Consider the following 18,279-nt stretch of genomic DNA (forward strand, 5'->3'; position numbering starts at 1 on the left):
ATGTATTCATGGACTAGAAGATTTAATGTTGTTAAGATGATAATACTAAAACAAACAAACAAACCACCTGCGTATGCAGGAAAAAAGATAATACTACCCAAGGCAACACATAGATTCAATGCAATCTCTACCAAAATTCCAAGGACATTTTTGCAGAAATGTAAAACCTATATTAAAATTCATATGGAATTTCGAGGGACCCAGAAGAGCCAAAATAATCTTGAAAAAGAAGAACAAAGTTGGAGGATTCACATTGTCTTATTTTAAAACTTACTACAAAGCTACAATAATCAAAACTGTAGTACTAACATAAGAATGGACATACAGACCAATAGAACAAAATTTAGAGCCCAGAAATAAACCTCCACATCTGTGGCCAATTGATTTCAACGTGGGTGCCAAGATCACTCACTACAGGGAAAAAAAAAGGCTCTTCAATAAAGGATGCCAGGAAAACCGGATATCCACATGCAAAAAAAAAGAGGTTAACCTTTAACCTTCTACCATAAACAGAAAATAACTCAAGATGAATCAAAGACCTAAATTTAAGAGCTAATATTACAAAGCTCTTACGAGAAAACATAGGGGAAATTTTCATGACCTTGGATTTGGTAATGGTTTCTTAAATATGACACCATAATCATTAGCAAAATAGAAAAATACAGATAAACTGGACTTCCTGAAAATTAAAAACTTCTGTGCATCAAAGGATCCTATCAATAGAGCGAAAAGACAACCCACAAAATAGGAGAAAATATTTGTAAATCATGTATGCAATAAGGGTTGACTATCCATAAAACATAACTAAAACTCAACAACACAAAAACAAACAACCCAATTTAAAAATGAGCAAAAGGAGGGGTTGGAGGGGACGGAGGGATAAACAGCTGGGGCACAGAGGACTTTTGGAGCAGTAAAATTATTCCCTATGCTACTATAAAGGTGGACACATGTCATTATACATTTCTCAAAATCCACACAATTTACACCACGAATGAACCCCAAAGTAAATTATGGACTTTGGTGAATCTACATTGACACATCATTATCACCCAATTTTAACACATGTACCTCTGGTATGGATTGTTGATTATGGGGGAAGTTGTTTGGGGGGATGGGGTATATGGGAATTCTCTATACATTCCACTGAATTTTGCAGTGAACTTAAAACTGCTCTAAAAAATAATAAAGTCGGGACTGGGGCGGACAAAGGACTTAAATAGACATTTCTCTAAAGAAGATAAACCAATGGCCAATAAGTACATGAAAAGATGCTCAACATCATTAGTTATTAGGGAAATACAAATCAAAACTACAATGAGACCACTGCATAGTAGGATGGCCATAATAATAAAAATACGGACTATAACAAGTGTTGGAGAGGATATAGAGAGATTGGAACCCTCAGATGTTGCCGGTAGAATGTAAAGTGGCACAGGCACTGTGGAAAACAGTTTGGCAATTCCTCAGGAAGTTAAACATCGAGTTACCCTATGACCCAGATAGATACCCAAGAGAACTGGAAACGGGGATTAAACAGATACCTGTTCTGCCCATGTGTGTGGCAGCATTATGCACAATAGCCAGAAGGGGAAACAGCCCACATATCCAACGTGGGATGAATAAACAAAATGTGGTCTGTCCATACAATGGAATATTCTTCATCCTAAAGAAGGATGAAGTTCGGACGCACACTATGATGGTATGAACCTTGAAGATATCATGATAACTGAGAAAAGCCAGACACAAAAGGGCACTATTGTATGATTCCACTTCCATGATACATCTAAAAGAAGCACATTCATAGAGACAGAAGTAAAATGGTAGTTGTCAGGGGCTGGAGGGAGGGAAGAGTGGGGAGTTATTGCTTAATAATTGCAGAGTTTTGCCGTAGTAGTGATGCTTGCACAACAGTATAAATGTATGCAATGCTGCTGAGTTACACACTTAACAAGGGTTAAAATGGCCATTTCTATACTATATATATTTATCACAATTACTTTAAAAAAGAAGAAAGCAATCTGTGTTGATCTGTGAACATAGCAATTAGGAGCTGTTGTGAAAGTTTATCAAGAAGGATAATGTTATAATGTCTAGTGTAAACAGAAACATGGTGGTCTAAATGAAGCCAAGACCAAGTATCTATTAGTGGTTTGTTTTGTTTTGTTTTTATATCCAAATAATGGACTTTCATTCATCCTTAACAATGACTGAAGTACTGATACATGCTTTATCATGGATGACCTCAAAATTTTATACTAAGTAAAAGAAGCCAGATCTAAAAGATTCTATTTGCATAATTCCATTTATATGAAATGTCCAGAGAAGGCAAATCTATCTAGACAAGAATGCAGATTAGTGGTTATCTGGGACTGGGGTGGGAGTGGGGAGTGACGGCAAGGGGCAAGAGAAATCATTTTGTGGGGATGGAAATTTCCTATGACCAGATTGTACTGAGGATTGTATAACTGTAAATTAACTAAAGATCACTGAATTGTACACTTAAAACAGGTGAACTTTCTGGTATATGTATACTACAATAGAGCTGTTAAAATTGTGTTATGTTATATACATACAAAAGAATAATGTAACATACATATAAAAAATGTGGAACACTTCACGAATTTGCATGTCATCCTTACGCAGGAGCCGTGCTAATTTTCTCTACGCATTCCAATTTTAGTATATGTGCTGCCGAAGCGAGCACTCTATTAGTGTTTTTCAAGGTACTAATTAAGCTGATTCTAAAATCCATAAGGAAGAAGAAAGAACTAATCACAAAATACAACTTCGAAAAAATAAAAAACAAGGTAGGCCACCTCTCTCTATGAGATGTCAAGACGTATAAAGTTATAGTATTTAGATAGTGTGATAAAAGCCAAGGAATAGATAACTAGACCAATCAACAAAGGAGACCCTAAAATAAACCCTTGACTGTATGGAAACTGGCATCAGACATAACAAATCAGTGGAGAAAGAACAGACTATACAATAAAGGTACTGAACCAACTGATTATCTACCTGGAAGAAAAAGAAAAGTGGATCCCTACCTTCTACCAATCACAGAATAAATTCTAGATGAGTTACTTAATGTAAAAATCAAAACTTGAAAAACTTTAAGAAACTATACATATGATCATGGAGTCGGGAAACATTTTTTTAAATAAGGCTCAAAAGCACAAAAAATAAAGAAAAGATGGTGAAATAGTTGATTGCATTAAAATTAAAGTTGTCTGCACATCAAAATATACCATAAACAAAGTAAAAGCCAAGCAAGAGACTTGGTGATCTCTGTCTGCTATATGATCAATAAAGGAGTAGTAACCAGAATACACAAAGAACTACCATGAAGAAAAAATGACAACACAATAAACAACAAAGCAAAGAATATAAACAGATAATTCAACAAAGAGGAGACACAAATGGCCAATAAACACATGAAAAGATGCTCAGCCTCATTAGTAATCAGGAAAATAGAAACAACTAAGAGACATTATTTCACATGGATCAAATGGGCAAAAAAATAAGTCAGACACCAGCCAGCATGACAGACAGTGGAGAAACAGGAGCTGTCATACACACCGTCCATTGGTACCACCATTGTGGAGAGAAACTTAGCCACACCAATGTGCATTCACTATGATCCAGCAATTGCAGCTCTAGACAAACATCCTGGAAAAACTCCTGCACATGTGTGCAAAGACACAGGTACAAGAATGCGCCTCAGAGCCTCGTGTGTAAGGGTATTTATCCATGCATTTATATGTAGCAAGTGACAGGAAGAAAGCATGCACGGTACTGATATTTTAGGACAGTGGTGGCCTCTGGAAGGGAGGGAAGGAGGAGAATGAAATTGGGGAGAGGTACACAGGGGGTTCCAGCTACATCTGTATTTTTAATTTTTAAAAAAATACAGTTGACACATTATATTAGTTTCGGTTGTACAACATAGTGATCCAATACTTACGTACCCTACAAAGCGACCACCACAATAAGTCTAATAAGCATCTGTCACCATACAAAATTATGATTTTATTACTGACTACAGTCCCTATGTGGTACACTACACCCCTGTGACTTATTTTATAACTGAAAGTTTGTACTTAATTTCCTGCCCCTTTTCCACTTCCTCCCGTCTCCCTCCCTTCTGGAACCATCAGTTTGTTCTCTCTATCTATGAGTTTATTTCTGTTTCATTTTGTTTGTTCCTGTTTTGTTTTTTAGAGTCCACATATAAGTGAAAGCATGTGGTATTTCTCTTTCTCTGCATGGCTTACATCTATATTTTTTATTTTAAAAAAAAGGAACTGGAGCTAAAAGGCAAAATGTTAAGATTTGACAAACTAACTTGTGAGTACATAACATTCTTTACACTTTTCCGGATACTTGAAAGATTTCATAATAATAATTTTAAAAAATTCTAGTGGTATTGGGGGGTGGGGGTGGGAGATGAGGGTAAGGGGGATCAAATATATGGTGATGGAAGGAGAACTGACTCTGGGTGGTGAACACACAATGGGATTTATAGATGATGTAATACAGAATTGTACACCTGAAATCTATGTAATTTTACTAACAATTGTCACCCCAATAAATTAAAAAAAAAAAAATTCTAGTGGTATTGGTCCAGCATTACTTTGAGTGAGTACATGAACATTCCAGATAGTTGGGCAATTGCAGAATAGCAGAGGAAGAGGGATATTTAGAGCTGGAGGAGCTGTATCTTTCCTGAAGACTCTGAGCCAAGAAATGAAGATGCAACACTGTGAGGTGTATGCAGGAGGCATCAACTCTTTGTTTCCTTCACCTTAGCCTGGTAGGAGGACCAACACAAGTCATCCCACGGGGACTCTCCCCCAGCTCAGGGCTGCATCCTGACCTCCCCCTCTAGCTGTGTGACCTCTTTTCTACTCCGGGAGGAGAGTCAGTTGTGATTACTAATTGATTCAAAGAAACATTCGAGCAGAGCTGTCACTTATTCCTTCTCTGATAGTTTCCTGAAGAGAGAATTAAGTATTTTAATACAAAATGAGAACTCAAATTTCTTTCCCTCACAGCTCCTACTGCAGAGCAAAAAAGTGTTAGCAAGAATATTAAGAAAGGAAAGACACTCGCACCAATGACTCACCCAGTGAACGTAGGCAGGTGTGGTGGTAAAGCCAGCTCGAGAGTCAGAGAGCCGGGGGTTGCATGCCCAGCTCCTCCACTTATTTGTCCATTCATTTTACATAACCTCTCTGATGCTCAGTTTCCATGCTGTCGAGTAACAACAATAATCCCTGCCTCACAGGGTTAATGAGAAAATAAGATTATATATGAAAATCACTTACACAGTGGCTGGCACACATACACAAATAGTAATAATCGTGATTCTTATTATCAATAGCCATGCATTGGACTACATTGTATTAAACATTTGCATCTGCTAGAATGTAAAATCCATGATCACAGGGAAGTCTGTTTTGTTCACTGATGTAACCCAGGCACCTAGAGCACTGTCTGGCCCATAGTAAACAATCAATAAATGTTTGCTGAATGAATTACGTGTGAATCTCAGTATTTGACACATATTAGACACTTAATAGCTACTAGTTTTTGAGAGCTTACTCTATATTGGACATTATACATTCTGGATCTCATTTAATCTTTACAACAACAATGTATCACACTATTCATTTTATAAATGAGGAAACTGAGGCCCAGAGAAATTAACTTACTCCCTCAAGCTCAGTTAAATGGGAGAGCCAGGATTTGAATCTAGGTTGTCAGTTTTCAGATATTTGTTGAATCAATTAGTAAGTAATGGCTCAGAATTAACTCAATGATTTAGTGAATGTTCACAGTAGTTAGGGTAATAGTGATGAGTTACAGTGGGTGGCGTGGTGAATTATTACTAATTATACAGTAAATGAATTACTGTTAATTTAGTACTTTTTATGTGTATCTGTGGCGTTGTAGCAGAGATCAGCTACGTTCTAGTCCAGGAGTGGGGCCCACTGATATTTCAGTACCCCCACTGGGGTAATAATGAGGAGGAGTTACACATTTTACAGGGAGAGTTATAGGACAAAAAGCTGAAAAGTAGATGTTCTGAGGTTATAAAGAGAATTAGTAAGTAAACTAGAAATAAAGTCCACGTCACCCACTCTCTTTTCCTAAAATTCCAACTTAACATACATAGCTATTGATTTGGAATCCACTGCGAGAAAAAGGTGACCAAGGAAAGAAAGTAAAAGAAATGTCTCCTTTTTCATAAGACCTCAACTATTAACATTTTTTTATAATCAAATACTTCTGAAGAAAAAAGTCCTATAAAATAACAATATTAATAGAAACCATTTTGTTTTGAGTATGCTTTAATTTAAAAACAACTTTATAGAAGTTTATTGTAGAAAAGTTTAAAACACAGATGAGAAAAAAGTTAATTTCCTTACCACCATATAATCTATGCCTATACCCTCCTAATCATTTTTGTATGTTTTTCTTTTACAAAAACTGGATGAAACTGTACACATTTTGTAGCTTATGTTTTCCAATTCATAAAGTGTAGCTATCTTTATATGTCAGTAAATACATCATTTTTAACTGAGGAATCTCACTGTATTTATACGTTTGGTTCCCCTGGTTGAAAATTCAAGTTGTTTCTAATTCTTCCTTATTATAAACAAGGCTGAGATGAACATGTTAGAACTAAATCTTTTTGCCTGTGTTTAATTATTTCCAAAGGATAGATTTCCAGAAGTAGACTTGCTGGGTCAAAGGTCTACATTTGGAATTTTTTAATTTAAGCACAAACATCTGTTTTAAATATATTTTTAACTTGTCTTTCACTTCATTTTTAGTTTCTTATTTAGTATCAAGAACTATGACAAACGCATGGCAAGCCCCCAACAAAGATTGGTTGATTGAGCATCTCCTTATATATTCTGTTGCTCTCTCTCCTTTCAGAAGAAACAATGTCTGCAAGTTACCAGAAGGAAGGAATAAAAATGAAAACAAAATGATGTTGACCCAGAGTGAGAAAGACTGGCTGGCCACACTAACAGAAGAATAAAATTCCAGCATCAGAGGCATATGTAGAATACTGCGTCAGGCCCCATGGTAAGATTTAGAAAAAATGAAACATATAGGTCTAGTCATAGCCCTTGAAAAGCTTAAAATTCACATCAAAAGCAAAACTATAACTACACAAAAAGATTCAGAAGCATATAACAAGTCCATGCGCAAAGGGCAGGAGGGAAGGTAACTCAGTTCACTGAAATAACCAGTTCAAGCAAGGAATCCATGAAAAGATATGGCAAACCTTTTACTTTAAATGAAGGCTAGAAAAAAATGTATGTACAATCTCTGAATTTTCAAGGAATTTTTCTTAGGGAATAGGCTCGTTAATTGGAGTTTCCTACTTTGGTCAACAGGTTCCATTTGGAGTTTCCTTAATTTTTTTTTTTTTTTAAACTTTTAATAGATTCACTTTTTACATTTAAAAATAAAAGTTTAACTAAAAATGTTCTCTAATATTTGTTTCCTCACCCACACCCAATTCTATTATAATTAGTTTTAGAAAGTGACTCCTACCCTGTCTTTTCCAAGCCTTGAGTTGGTCTTGACAGAAGCGAGTCTCCTAGTTCGTGATGGACACACGTCAAGGAGCCTCACGGAAAGAACAAAGAGCCGTTCACACAAACAGTTAAACAGAGAAGTCTGGGACTTCTCTTACACAACATGAGTGCTCCTCAGATCAAATCCAGATGGCATCTCCTGAGGAATTAGCCTTTCTGAGGTGAAATGGTGGATCAACAAACTCAAACGTGCACCTTCTAGTTCTGCGTGGTGGGGCGTCAGCAGCACACACGACCAACCCCACCCAGAGGGGACAGAACTCTAGAGGGTACTTAGGCATCGACAGACCAGCCAGTAATTTTCATCCTGAAAAACTGTTAGGATCTATTGACATGATCAGGGTCTGTAAGTACATTTTAAAAGTAAAACATGTGAGGCGATAAGCTACAAAATTCCTTTGAATTAACATACAAATCATAGTCCTCAGTCTGTTAAAAGTGCTGGTATCATGAAGAAGAAGCCGCCGCTCTGGACTGAAAGTCATGAGCTGAGTTCTAGTTCAAAGAGGCAACTGTAAATAGTTCTGTGGTTTTTACAAATTACCGAGCCCTTCTCAGCTCCTGCTTCCTCATCTTTCAAATAAGAAGTGAATTAGTGCTAGCTGATGACTAAGACCGTCTTCAATTCTGAAAGTGCTCTTCTTTGAGGAAGACCAATAAGCACATAAAAAAGAAAAGCTGTGGATATTATATTTGTAGATTTTCTAGTAGCTTACCGACTCAATCTAGATTCTAAAATCGAGAAGACAAATGGAAAATCACAAGTGGAAAATCTAGAAGACAATCAATATTTGTTGAATTAAAATAAGATGAGATGTTCATACAAACAGTTAAACAAAGAAGTCTGGGACTTCTCTTATTTTATAATTCACATCTCATCTTATTTTATAATTCAACAAATATTGATTGCCTACTCTGTGATGCTTGGGATATTTCACAAAACAAGGGAAATATCTGCCTTCATGGACCTCATCTTCTGCTGGGGGATACGGACAATTTAACAAGCAATTACAATAACCAATTACAATAAAGCATGATACACGCTAAGATGGAAAAGTAGAATGTTCTAACAGGAAGAGTATGTATATAATGTAGTATGGAAAGCTTTTCTCAATAGTTATGTCTAACGTAAGACCTGAGAGGATATGTAGAGGTTCATTAGGAGGGGGCTCAGGAGGGAAGGGGTCCAGGTGGAAGGAGTACCACATGAAAAGGCGCAGAGCTAGGAGTAAAAAGTACTAGCTATATCACACAAGGCTTTACATAAGAACATATCAAGGAGTTTTGCCTTTACCGTGTTTCCCCGAAAATAAGACCTAGCTAGACGATCAGCTCTAATGCGTCTTTTGGAGCAAAAATTAATATAAGACCTGGTATTATATTATAGTAAAATAAGTAGTAAATTATAGTAAAATATTACAGTAAAATAATACCGGGTCTTATATTAATTTTTGCTCCAAAAGGCGCATTAGAGCTGATCGTCTGGCTAGGTTTTATTTTTGGGGAAACATGGTAGTATCCTACCAATAGAGGGGGAGGAGAGGAGGGCATCAAAGGTTTGTGTAGGCAAGTGATGGGATCAAATTAACATCTTCAAAAGATTATCCTGGCTAAGATGTAAGAACAGATTGTAAGGCCGCAAGACCCAAAGCAGAAAATCATTGGGACGCTATTGCAGGAATCTACAGACAAAAGATGGTGGCCTGAACTCAAATATTAACAGCAGGGATGGAGATATTTAGAAGTTAGGACGGGACTTGGTGATTAAGCAGATATAGGAGAAGAGGAGTCAAAAATGATTCCTAGACTTCCAGCTTAAGAAATGGGGTAGAAATTTTTCCACTGTGTTTGCTAAGAGGATCGGATTAAGCCTGGAGTGGATGGTGGGCATTTTGCCATCGTTTGGAAAGAGGCTGCCTGAGAATGGAGCCAACACAAGGAAAACAAAGCTAAGAGAGAGATAGTGAGGCTATTTGTGACATCCTTACTTCCTGTGTCTAAACCAGCTATCCCAGATCTACCCCTGGACTTTTCAGGCACATGAATCAGTGCATTTCCTTTGTTGTGGATTTTTCGGTGGTGGTGGTTTGGTTTGCTGTTGGTTTAATTCAATTTGAGTTGGGGTTTGGTCAATTGGAACCAAAAGAATCCTGGCAAGAGTGGGGACAGTGAGAGCAGAGAACCCAGGGTGGAACTACCACTAGAGAAGAGACACCGGGGACGATGAGCCCAAGAGGAAGCAAGAGGAAAAGGAGGAACCTGGGAAAGTACAATGCCAACAGAAGAGAATTGTGAAAAAGAAACGTGGTCAGTGAAGTCAAATGCTATTGAGAGAACAACTCACTAAGATACATGCATTGGCTTTAGTAGTAGTCGGTGACCTTTGTGAGGAAGGTCTCAGTGGAGTGATGGGAGTAGAAGCCAGATTGAAGGGGGCAGAGGAGTTGAGTTGAGGAAGTAGGGTCAATGAACAGAAACAATTCTAAATCAAGAAGCTGAGTTGTGAGGGGGAGGATTGTCAGAGGGAGATATTTTCAGATGGATGAGACAGGAGAATGCGTAAAGGCTAATGAGAAGGACGCAGGAGAAGGGATAATTGAGAGGTCCCTGAGAAGGGAGGAGGGAGAAGGTCAAGGCGCGGATTTAAAGGTGGTCCTAATTCACCTCTTGAGCTGGAACAGGACAGAAAGAGAAGGATGCATGTAGAATTAACTAGATGTGTTAGTGTGGCAGCCCCTCTCTCCTCCATAACGTAGCTGGCAGGGTCCTTTGCTGAGAGGGAGAAGAACCTGGGGGGTGGGAGTTTTAAGGAGGATGGAATGGAGACCATTTGAAATTTTGCTGTGGAGAATAGGCGAGAGATTAGGAAAATACAGAAGAATTGATTGGAAGCTACGAGGACCCCTGTGATGACAGAAACCATTCCATAGTTTTATCAAAACCTGTTAAGTCAAAGAAAGGATGGATTCTGAAAGCAAATGTTTGATTATGGCAAGACAACTGATTTCTAATTTGTAAATAAAAAATGTTAGTTCTGGGATATTTTTTACTACTGATCTAAAAGAGGAACTTTTAAGTTTGCTGATATGATACTCAGCTTTTCTGCACAGTAAACTGCCAACCTGATGGAGATAAACCACACGGAGATCTCACAAAATGATGTGACAGAGCCCAAAGCGGCCAATAACATTCAGGAGGCTAGAATATGATCATGAATCCGGGTTTCAAAAACAAAACAAGACTCAAACTATGCTTGTAAAATAAAGGTTTTGAGATTTCAGTGATGACCCGATTACGAGATCAAAGTTACTGGCAACAATTCTCTTAGGAGCAGATATAACCCTTGGGTTGCGCAAATAGCAAAAACCAAGAGGCTACTAGATAAGGTCCATTTCAGTGTCAAGACTCTTAAGTTGCAGTTGAGATAAGAATTCACGTGAGACATCTGTACTTGAAAGAGCTCATCTACTGGCCACGTTAGCCGTCTATATTTTTATAAGTTCTATCCTTATGTCTAGTTCCATCATCAACAAAGTTTTTGGACCATACTGTCTTAGCCCTTCCTGAAACGTCTTCTCTGAATTACAATGTAGTTTTGTGATATCTATCTTCAGAGAGGTACAATGTGACTACTCTGCATAGTGGTTTTTTTTGTCTTTTACAGTTGGGGGTATCTCCTATTGAATAATTCAATATTCTTTATACAGGAAAAACAAACAAGAAAAAACCCCAGGCAGGAATTCTGCCATCCTAGGCCTTCCTTGCCTGGGTTTCCATTCACCTGCCCCATTTCTTACCTATCATTTCCAGGTTCATGAGCTAGAACGCTCATTCCCCCTGGCCCTTCAGGGTACTCTGATTCTCCTCAGCCTTCACACATTTAGGTTCCATGTCCCAGAAGCAAGGGGCCATGCTAAGATTACATCATCCCTAACCTTGAAGGATTCATAGACTTAGCGAACACTGCCAACGCAGTGACAGGTGCTGGGATAGGAGGAAGAAGGGCAAAAAGGCAGGTGTGATCATCTCTTCGGGGACAGGCAGAGTCAGGGAAGTCTCACTGAGGAGGTACCATTTCAGCAGTCTTGAAGAATGAGGATTTCTCCAAGGAGGGAAGATGTGGAAAACTGGGAAGCAGAGGGAGCAGCTGAGTATTTCAAAAGCATGAGATGTACAGCAGGCTTACTTCTGGGGGCTGTAAGCTGCACAGCATGAGTGGAGCACAGGGTGTAGGGAGAGGTCGAAAGATGAGTCCAGACAAGTGAGAAGGGAGCAGACACCGCATGGCTTACGAACAGTTAAGAAGTTTGGACTTGGTCCTGCCCCAGGTATGAATCAAACATTTTCCCCCCTTGGTTTAGCTTAGATAAGATTAGACTTTTTGAAAGAGAATTCTTGTTAAAACACAAAGGGAAAAGAAAACAAATACAAAACAGAAAGCAAACACACAAAAGTCTACAAATGAACAGTTCGCAGACCCCAGATTTCTTAGCCTGGCTTCCTTAAGTTCTAGTGCCAGACTGGCTTAGCTTGTAGAGCTGGTAGATAGATCGTCCAGCCCAAGTCCCCCCTCTCTCCTCAACCCGTCGGTGTGGGCACTGAAACAGCCTACCACACACACCCTTTGTCTACCAGCCCAAACCTGAGGCTGATGGGAATTTTGCTCCTAGATCCCGTCTCTGAATATTCACCCCTGGGTAGTCTTGCTTACCCTGAAGTTGGCTGAGGTTTTGCTCTATAGCTGCCCTAACCGCTGGAGGTGTTATTCTAGATCTGGGTCAGCAAACATTTTCTGTAAAGGGATACGTAGGTAATATTTTAGGCCTTGCAGGCCATACCTGCTCCACTCTGCTGTTGTATCATGAAAGCAGCTTAGACAATATGTGAACAAAAGGTCATGGCTGTATTCCAATAAAACTTTATGGACACTGAAATTTGAATTTTATATCACTTGCATGTGTCATGAAATACGATTCTACTTTTGATTTTGCAACCATTTTAATAGGTAAAAACCATTCTTAGCTCACCAATGGTACAAAAACAATGGGCCACAGGTCACCTGGACTAGAGTTTGCCGACACCTATTCTAGGCACTAATTCCCAGGGCAAAGATGGCCTCTTTCACTTTTACCTAATCGATTTATTATTGTGACTACCAGTAAGACTAATATATACTATGCACTGAGCACCTGCTAGGTGCCAGGTAGTATGTACCAGACAGTTACTTTGAAGAACAAATGAAATAATGCATGTAAAGCACAGAACATACTTCATCTGAGGCAAGCATCAATAATTGTTAGCTACTATTATTTATTATTGTTTATTTAATCTCTGATCAGTAAAGTGACTCACACAAGGTAGATATTAATATTCCATTGAGGATCAGAAAAATTAAGCCATTTGTGAAATATAGCTCGTAAGTAGCAGAGCTAGGACCTGAACCAGATTTATCTGACTTCAAAGTCCGCAGCCTTCCCAGGACATCACAACTTCCTGTTTAGTTTATCTGAAGTACATTCACTGGCTGGTGGTTAATTGCTGGCCTACCCCTCTGCAGCTGGCACGAATGTCCCTGGAGCCTGCCATCTTGTGTCAAGAGTAGCACAGGGCTTATTCTAGTCTTGCTTCAAAGTTTAAACGCCTGTTGAACCACTTAGCTCTTGTTTCCTGCCAAGGGATCCTCTACCCCACAGTTAAGATGATGGAGCTCAATAGACATTTAGACCTTTTCCCGCTCAGATGTCCCATTCTGCCCATTTCCCCACGTTCTTTTGATGACTTCTCCTTAGGTAACTTCCTGAAAGTGACACTCGCAGAATCCTGAAAGCATTCTAACAGAAAACTCCTTTACGTTCAGTGATAACACCAGATGGTTTCCACCAACAGTAAGGAGAGTATCGCTGCATAAAAACCATTCATCTGCATGACAGCTTCAGAGTTGTCCGTAAAATGTTATTGCAGATATTATCCATAGTAGCTTCAAAAGTATATTCAAGGGAGCCCATGTAATAAATCCTTCCTGGAATTTAGTTCCAAGAAAGAAAGTCTTCTAATTGAATCTGTGCATTTTATCTTGCCAGAATAAGAAAAGGAGGTAACCCGACCTGTTTCCTTTTCTATCGTGGCTTCCAAGAAACGTCAAGCCAAATTCCATGCCAAAACGTCTCATCTCAGGTGCCTCGTAGGATCTATTTCTGCTTCACAGCTAGGACCACATTTATGTTTTATAGTGTTAGAAACAGCTAGAATAGACTGTGTGTCTCCTATGCCCCAGGTACTATGCCTTTCCTGATGTGTCCCTCCTTCTTACGTGGTTTCAACGCTAGTGCTTGTTTTACTAAACTACCCTAGTGCCTTATTTTTTAAGTTACGTTTTACCGGGTATCCTACACCTCAGGTCTCCTGGAAGCAGGCAGATCCAGATACTGGATTTAAAAGGTAGGGGGTAGTGGGGGGCGCTCTATTCCCATATATGCACAGTTGTGAAGAGTCAACCTGGCTTTATCCTTAGGCCACAAGATGGGGGTGTCATTCCACGAAAATCAGGGTTTCTCTAGATTGCACTATCTTCCACCTCTCTCTCTCTCTCTCTCTCTCTCTCTCTCTCTCTCTCTCTCTCTCTCTCTCCTTTGTACCTCCGCCTGTCTGCGTGTACACTGATCCCCCGTGCAGACATTAAGAACTTCAGGCAGTCCCCACACTTGGCCTGTGCCAGGGGCAAGTTACATGAGCAGGACTCCACTCCTGCGTATGTTGCCCTCAACATCTGTCCTAAGGAGAATCCTTTACCTCTGGGTGGCTTTCTCATTGGCATCACAAGTCTCTTTGGCACTTGGCACCCTGACACTTCACCTCATATCATCTCCCCTCAACTCTACCTGTCCCTTATACACCTTTCCAGGAGTCGATGAACTGTTTTCTATATTGAGGAACCACTACACTCCTCTGTTCAATGGGACGCTTACACGCAGACAGAAGTGCTTAAGAAGCTGGGCCCTGCTGACTCCTGACAGGTATTTCCAGGGGGTAGGTTTGCCGAGAGGGTTGTCTTGCCTCATTTTCTAGAGGAGCAGGCCCCACATGCTATTCAAGATGAGTCCTGTATTAGACACTGGACCTGGGGCTGATCCTGGCCCTGCCTGGGTATCAACTTCTGTAAAGTGGGCTAATAACACCTAATTTAAAGGGTTTTTATAAAGGTCATGAAGGATGTACACGAAGCACTGAGCTAAGCGCTTCCAAAATGAAGACAGGAACCTGACCGTACTGACTGCAAAGGGTGGTTATGAAAACCAAATGAAATAACGCAGGAGAAACCTGAAACTGGTATTGCATTCTTCAACTTTCCTAATCATGGCTACAGCCTCCTAACAGGTCTTCTTGCCTCCTGGCTTCTTAAGTCCATCCTTCCCTCCAGCTTCAGAGGGAGCTACCTAAAGCCGCTATGAGCCTGTGTCCTCCTGCTAATGTTTTCCGTGGCTCCCCTCATCCTTATGAGGCCTTCTGTGATCTGACCCCTACCTCTCTTCAGTTTTATTTCTCTTTCGGGGCCTCTTATCTTGCCACTTTTACCTCCAGGATTTTGTTCATGCTACAACTAGTTCATACTAGAATGAGTATCATAATATAATGAAGAGTTTTGTTTTGTTTTTTAATTGGCACCACAAAGATGGAAGCCATAGGGGAAATATTTTGAGGTATTTTCTCTATTGCTTTCTCCCTCCAGAATAAATGGTGTTTTTCAATTTTGCTCCTCAGGTCTTTTTGATTCTTCTGAGAGATGCTTTTGCTTCCTTGATGTTGGACAAATAGCCTAGACCCCTACTTGCATGGTCCTGATACAGTCCCCAGTAAGAGATCCTACCCACAGGTATTTTTCATTACGAGTGGGCTAAAGCAATGAGTCCAGTTTTGCACTTGGTAGGTGATTGATAAATATCTGCTCAAGGAATGAGCTTGTTTGTGCTAACTCCTATAAACTCCAGTCTGTGGCTAGAGGTCAGTTTTGTTTTGTTTTTTTATTTAGTTCTTTCAACAGCAAGAACAGTGCCAGCTGTGCCTTTTTGGAAGTAATAAAGGCACTGGAAGGTTGTAAAAGCAATGGGCCAACTGTTTAAATGAACCTAACGGGCATAGTGTTTACAGCTGATGTGGGAAACATCTGATCTGCTTATTTTTAGGGAGCCCATGAATGTGTCTATAAATTTCTTCACATGGGTGTCTGTGTCTTTCCATGTGAACCTCTTGAGGCTATGGGCCTGCTGATGCTTACAACCTACTGTGCAAAGTTTATCTTTAACATGTCCTTAAACTGCTTCTTTTAAGCTTCAAACAGTGCCCTGCAGCTCTTATGGGTGTTGTTGACTTAACGACTTACTAGATTTTGGTTTTATCTTTTGCGTTCATTGCCACTCAGCAAGGCCCTCATGATGAGAATCACTGATATATACCGGCCAACACCATTTCTTTCTTGCTCTTAATCTTTTTAAAGGTTTATATCGCTTTACTCACAAATGCACTACATTTTTAAATGAATAATGTTAGATGTAAAAAATGTAAGTATTTTCCAAACAGGAAATATTATAATGAGCAATTCATAATTTCATGTTTTGATAGAGAACTGACACTTCTGGAGGAAAGTACCCAGAAACAGGGTTAAGGGCCATTAAGAATTTCTGCTTAACAAAAATTTAGAATCCTAACTCCTAGATTTACCTTCTTTCCTTGGACATAGGTGAGGTGATAACACCTATTTTGAAATCATTTGAAAGAATTTTCTTATATTTGATTGTTATCTCAAATCAAGAGGTGTGTCTAGCAAAAAAAAAAAAAGAATCTGTGTTCATTCATAGCATTTTACATTTGGAAGGCACAATAAAGATAATTTAATCTTCCAACCTTCTCTTCCTCACAGCAGAAATGATTTAGAACCAAGCTTGCCTGACTTCCCATCTTCTGCCTTTTACTATCAGCTAATTTGTTCATCATGTTCACCTGAATAACATATCGCTTAGATAGTTTTCCTAACGATAATCTTTATTACTAAACAATAAAAGAAGCTGCTTGGATTTCACAACAAAATCAATCAATTGCTATTTATTGGAATGGACATAATATAGAGTGAGGGTTTTAAAGAAAAACATACCTTTAAATTATAATTTATTTTACATCGGGGATAGGGATCAGAGGACTAAGTGTTTTCTGAGCGTTTAGAAGTGGGTGAAGGTGGAGTCACCTTAGAACTGCCGCAGCCTAGAACTTTCACTTTGGGATTACCACAGATTGGCATGACCGAGGGGAGCTAGGGTAACAGGAAGTGAGGCTGAAAGGATGGAACCCTGCAGTGTGACCCAGAAACAGGCTGAGGACAGACACCAACAAGCTGAAGTAATCCTAGTTCTTCCATATGCCAATGCTTTCCAGCTGCCAAACTTTACTTTTTAAAAAGCTCCAAAGTGTGGGATCCCCAGACTAAGGTCAGCTGTGCTGAGAGGCTCTGGGGCGTAGCAGCAAGGACTCTTGCTAAGCAGTGTCCTGTGTGTTTGGGTCTATTACAACTTGAAGCACCCACGTAGCTTAGATCACAGCACAGTCACCACCTGTGAGTGGCGCGGGCGGGGCACGTGACTGACGCCGCTCATTTAAGTACCCGAAACAGCTGGGTTCAGGACCCTCCTCACCCACACGGTAAAATAGATCCCGAGCGACCTCTAATTTTTCATGAGTTCCCACGTAAGCACACATCTGAAGAAACACAGCCCACACCTACACAAGTTCTTACACATTCTAACCCCACCCCGGAGCTTGCATCCATACACAAGACAGGAGACATGAAACAAGAGCTGGAAATTACCCCGGCACAAACTCCCCAAATCAGGGCCCCCCAAAGCCCAGCAAAGACTGGAGAGACTGGAAGAAAGGACACAAACAAAAGAGTTTTAAGATAGATTTCCTCCGAGCAAACCTGGTCGCTCCGGCTCTAAATTTTAGCAGCTTAAGACTTCTCCTGTTTGTACAACTAAGAAAAGACTTCACATACACACACACCACCCCTGAAAGGAATGGTCCTGAAGAGGTTCCCCCCTACCTTGCTACACACCAGGTGAAGAGGTCTCCGCAGCTGGAGAGGGCGCGACCTGAGCCGGGAGGCTGCGGGCAGGAGGGACTTAAGTGGCGGCGGCGGACCCTGGCCCCGCCCCCTAGCCAGCCCCGCCCCCAGGGCGCCCCACCCCTCGGCAGCCCCACCCATGCCCCGCAAACCCTTAGGGCTCCGCCGCGGAGCCGCAGCTGGGTCACCTTCCGACGCGGGGACTACAGAGCCCGGTGCATTGTGGGAAGCCAGAGCCCAAAACTGAGCCTGCGCTGACCCCTGGTGGGCTCAGTTCCAAAGGGAGCCCCGACCCCGCGGTGGGGGTGCGCTTGCAGGGCCTGTGGCAGTTGCAGCTAAGGAGAAAGGCCGACCACTTAGGGCTGCTGCAGAGACCTAGCGTTTGTTGCTAATCGCTCATATCTCAGTATAATATAAAAATAAACCGGATGCTTTAAAAGTGCTTGGGGCCACCTCCCTAGTATTAACATAAGTAAAATCTAAAGCAACTTTAAGACTAGGGAATGCTTTTTAAACTAAGGAAAATAACTTTTAAATTGTAAGAGTGTATGA

At 40.2% G+C, this 18,279-nt stretch overlaps 1 protein-coding gene and 1 non-coding gene across 2 annotated transcripts in view; both read right to left on the reverse strand.

Annotated features, from left to right (window-relative positions):
• EXTL3 (exostosin like glycosyltransferase 3) overlaps window positions 1-17,833 on the reverse strand; it is a 114,992-nt gene extending 97,159 nt beyond the window's left edge. Inside the window, exon 1 of the mRNA XM_019733110.3 lies at window positions 17,707-17,833. The gene's annotated coding sequence lies outside the window, so the exon portion shown is untranslated. The remainder of the gene's footprint in view (window positions 1-17,706) is intronic.
• Window positions 2,602-2,707, reverse strand: LOC141573028 (U6 spliceosomal RNA). The gene has a single exon (XR_012498612.2). It is a non-coding gene; the product is annotated as a U6 spliceosomal RNA (small nuclear RNA).
• Window positions 17,834-18,279: the final 446 nt, after the last annotated feature.

The sequence above is a fragment of the Rhinolophus sinicus genome, chromosome 15 (genome assembly GCF_057876585.1).
Source record: "Rhinolophus sinicus isolate RSI-liver-muscle chromosome 15, RSI-T2T, whole genome shotgun sequence".
NCBI classification, from domain to species: Eukaryota; Metazoa; Chordata; class Mammalia; order Chiroptera; family Rhinolophidae; genus Rhinolophus; species Rhinolophus sinicus.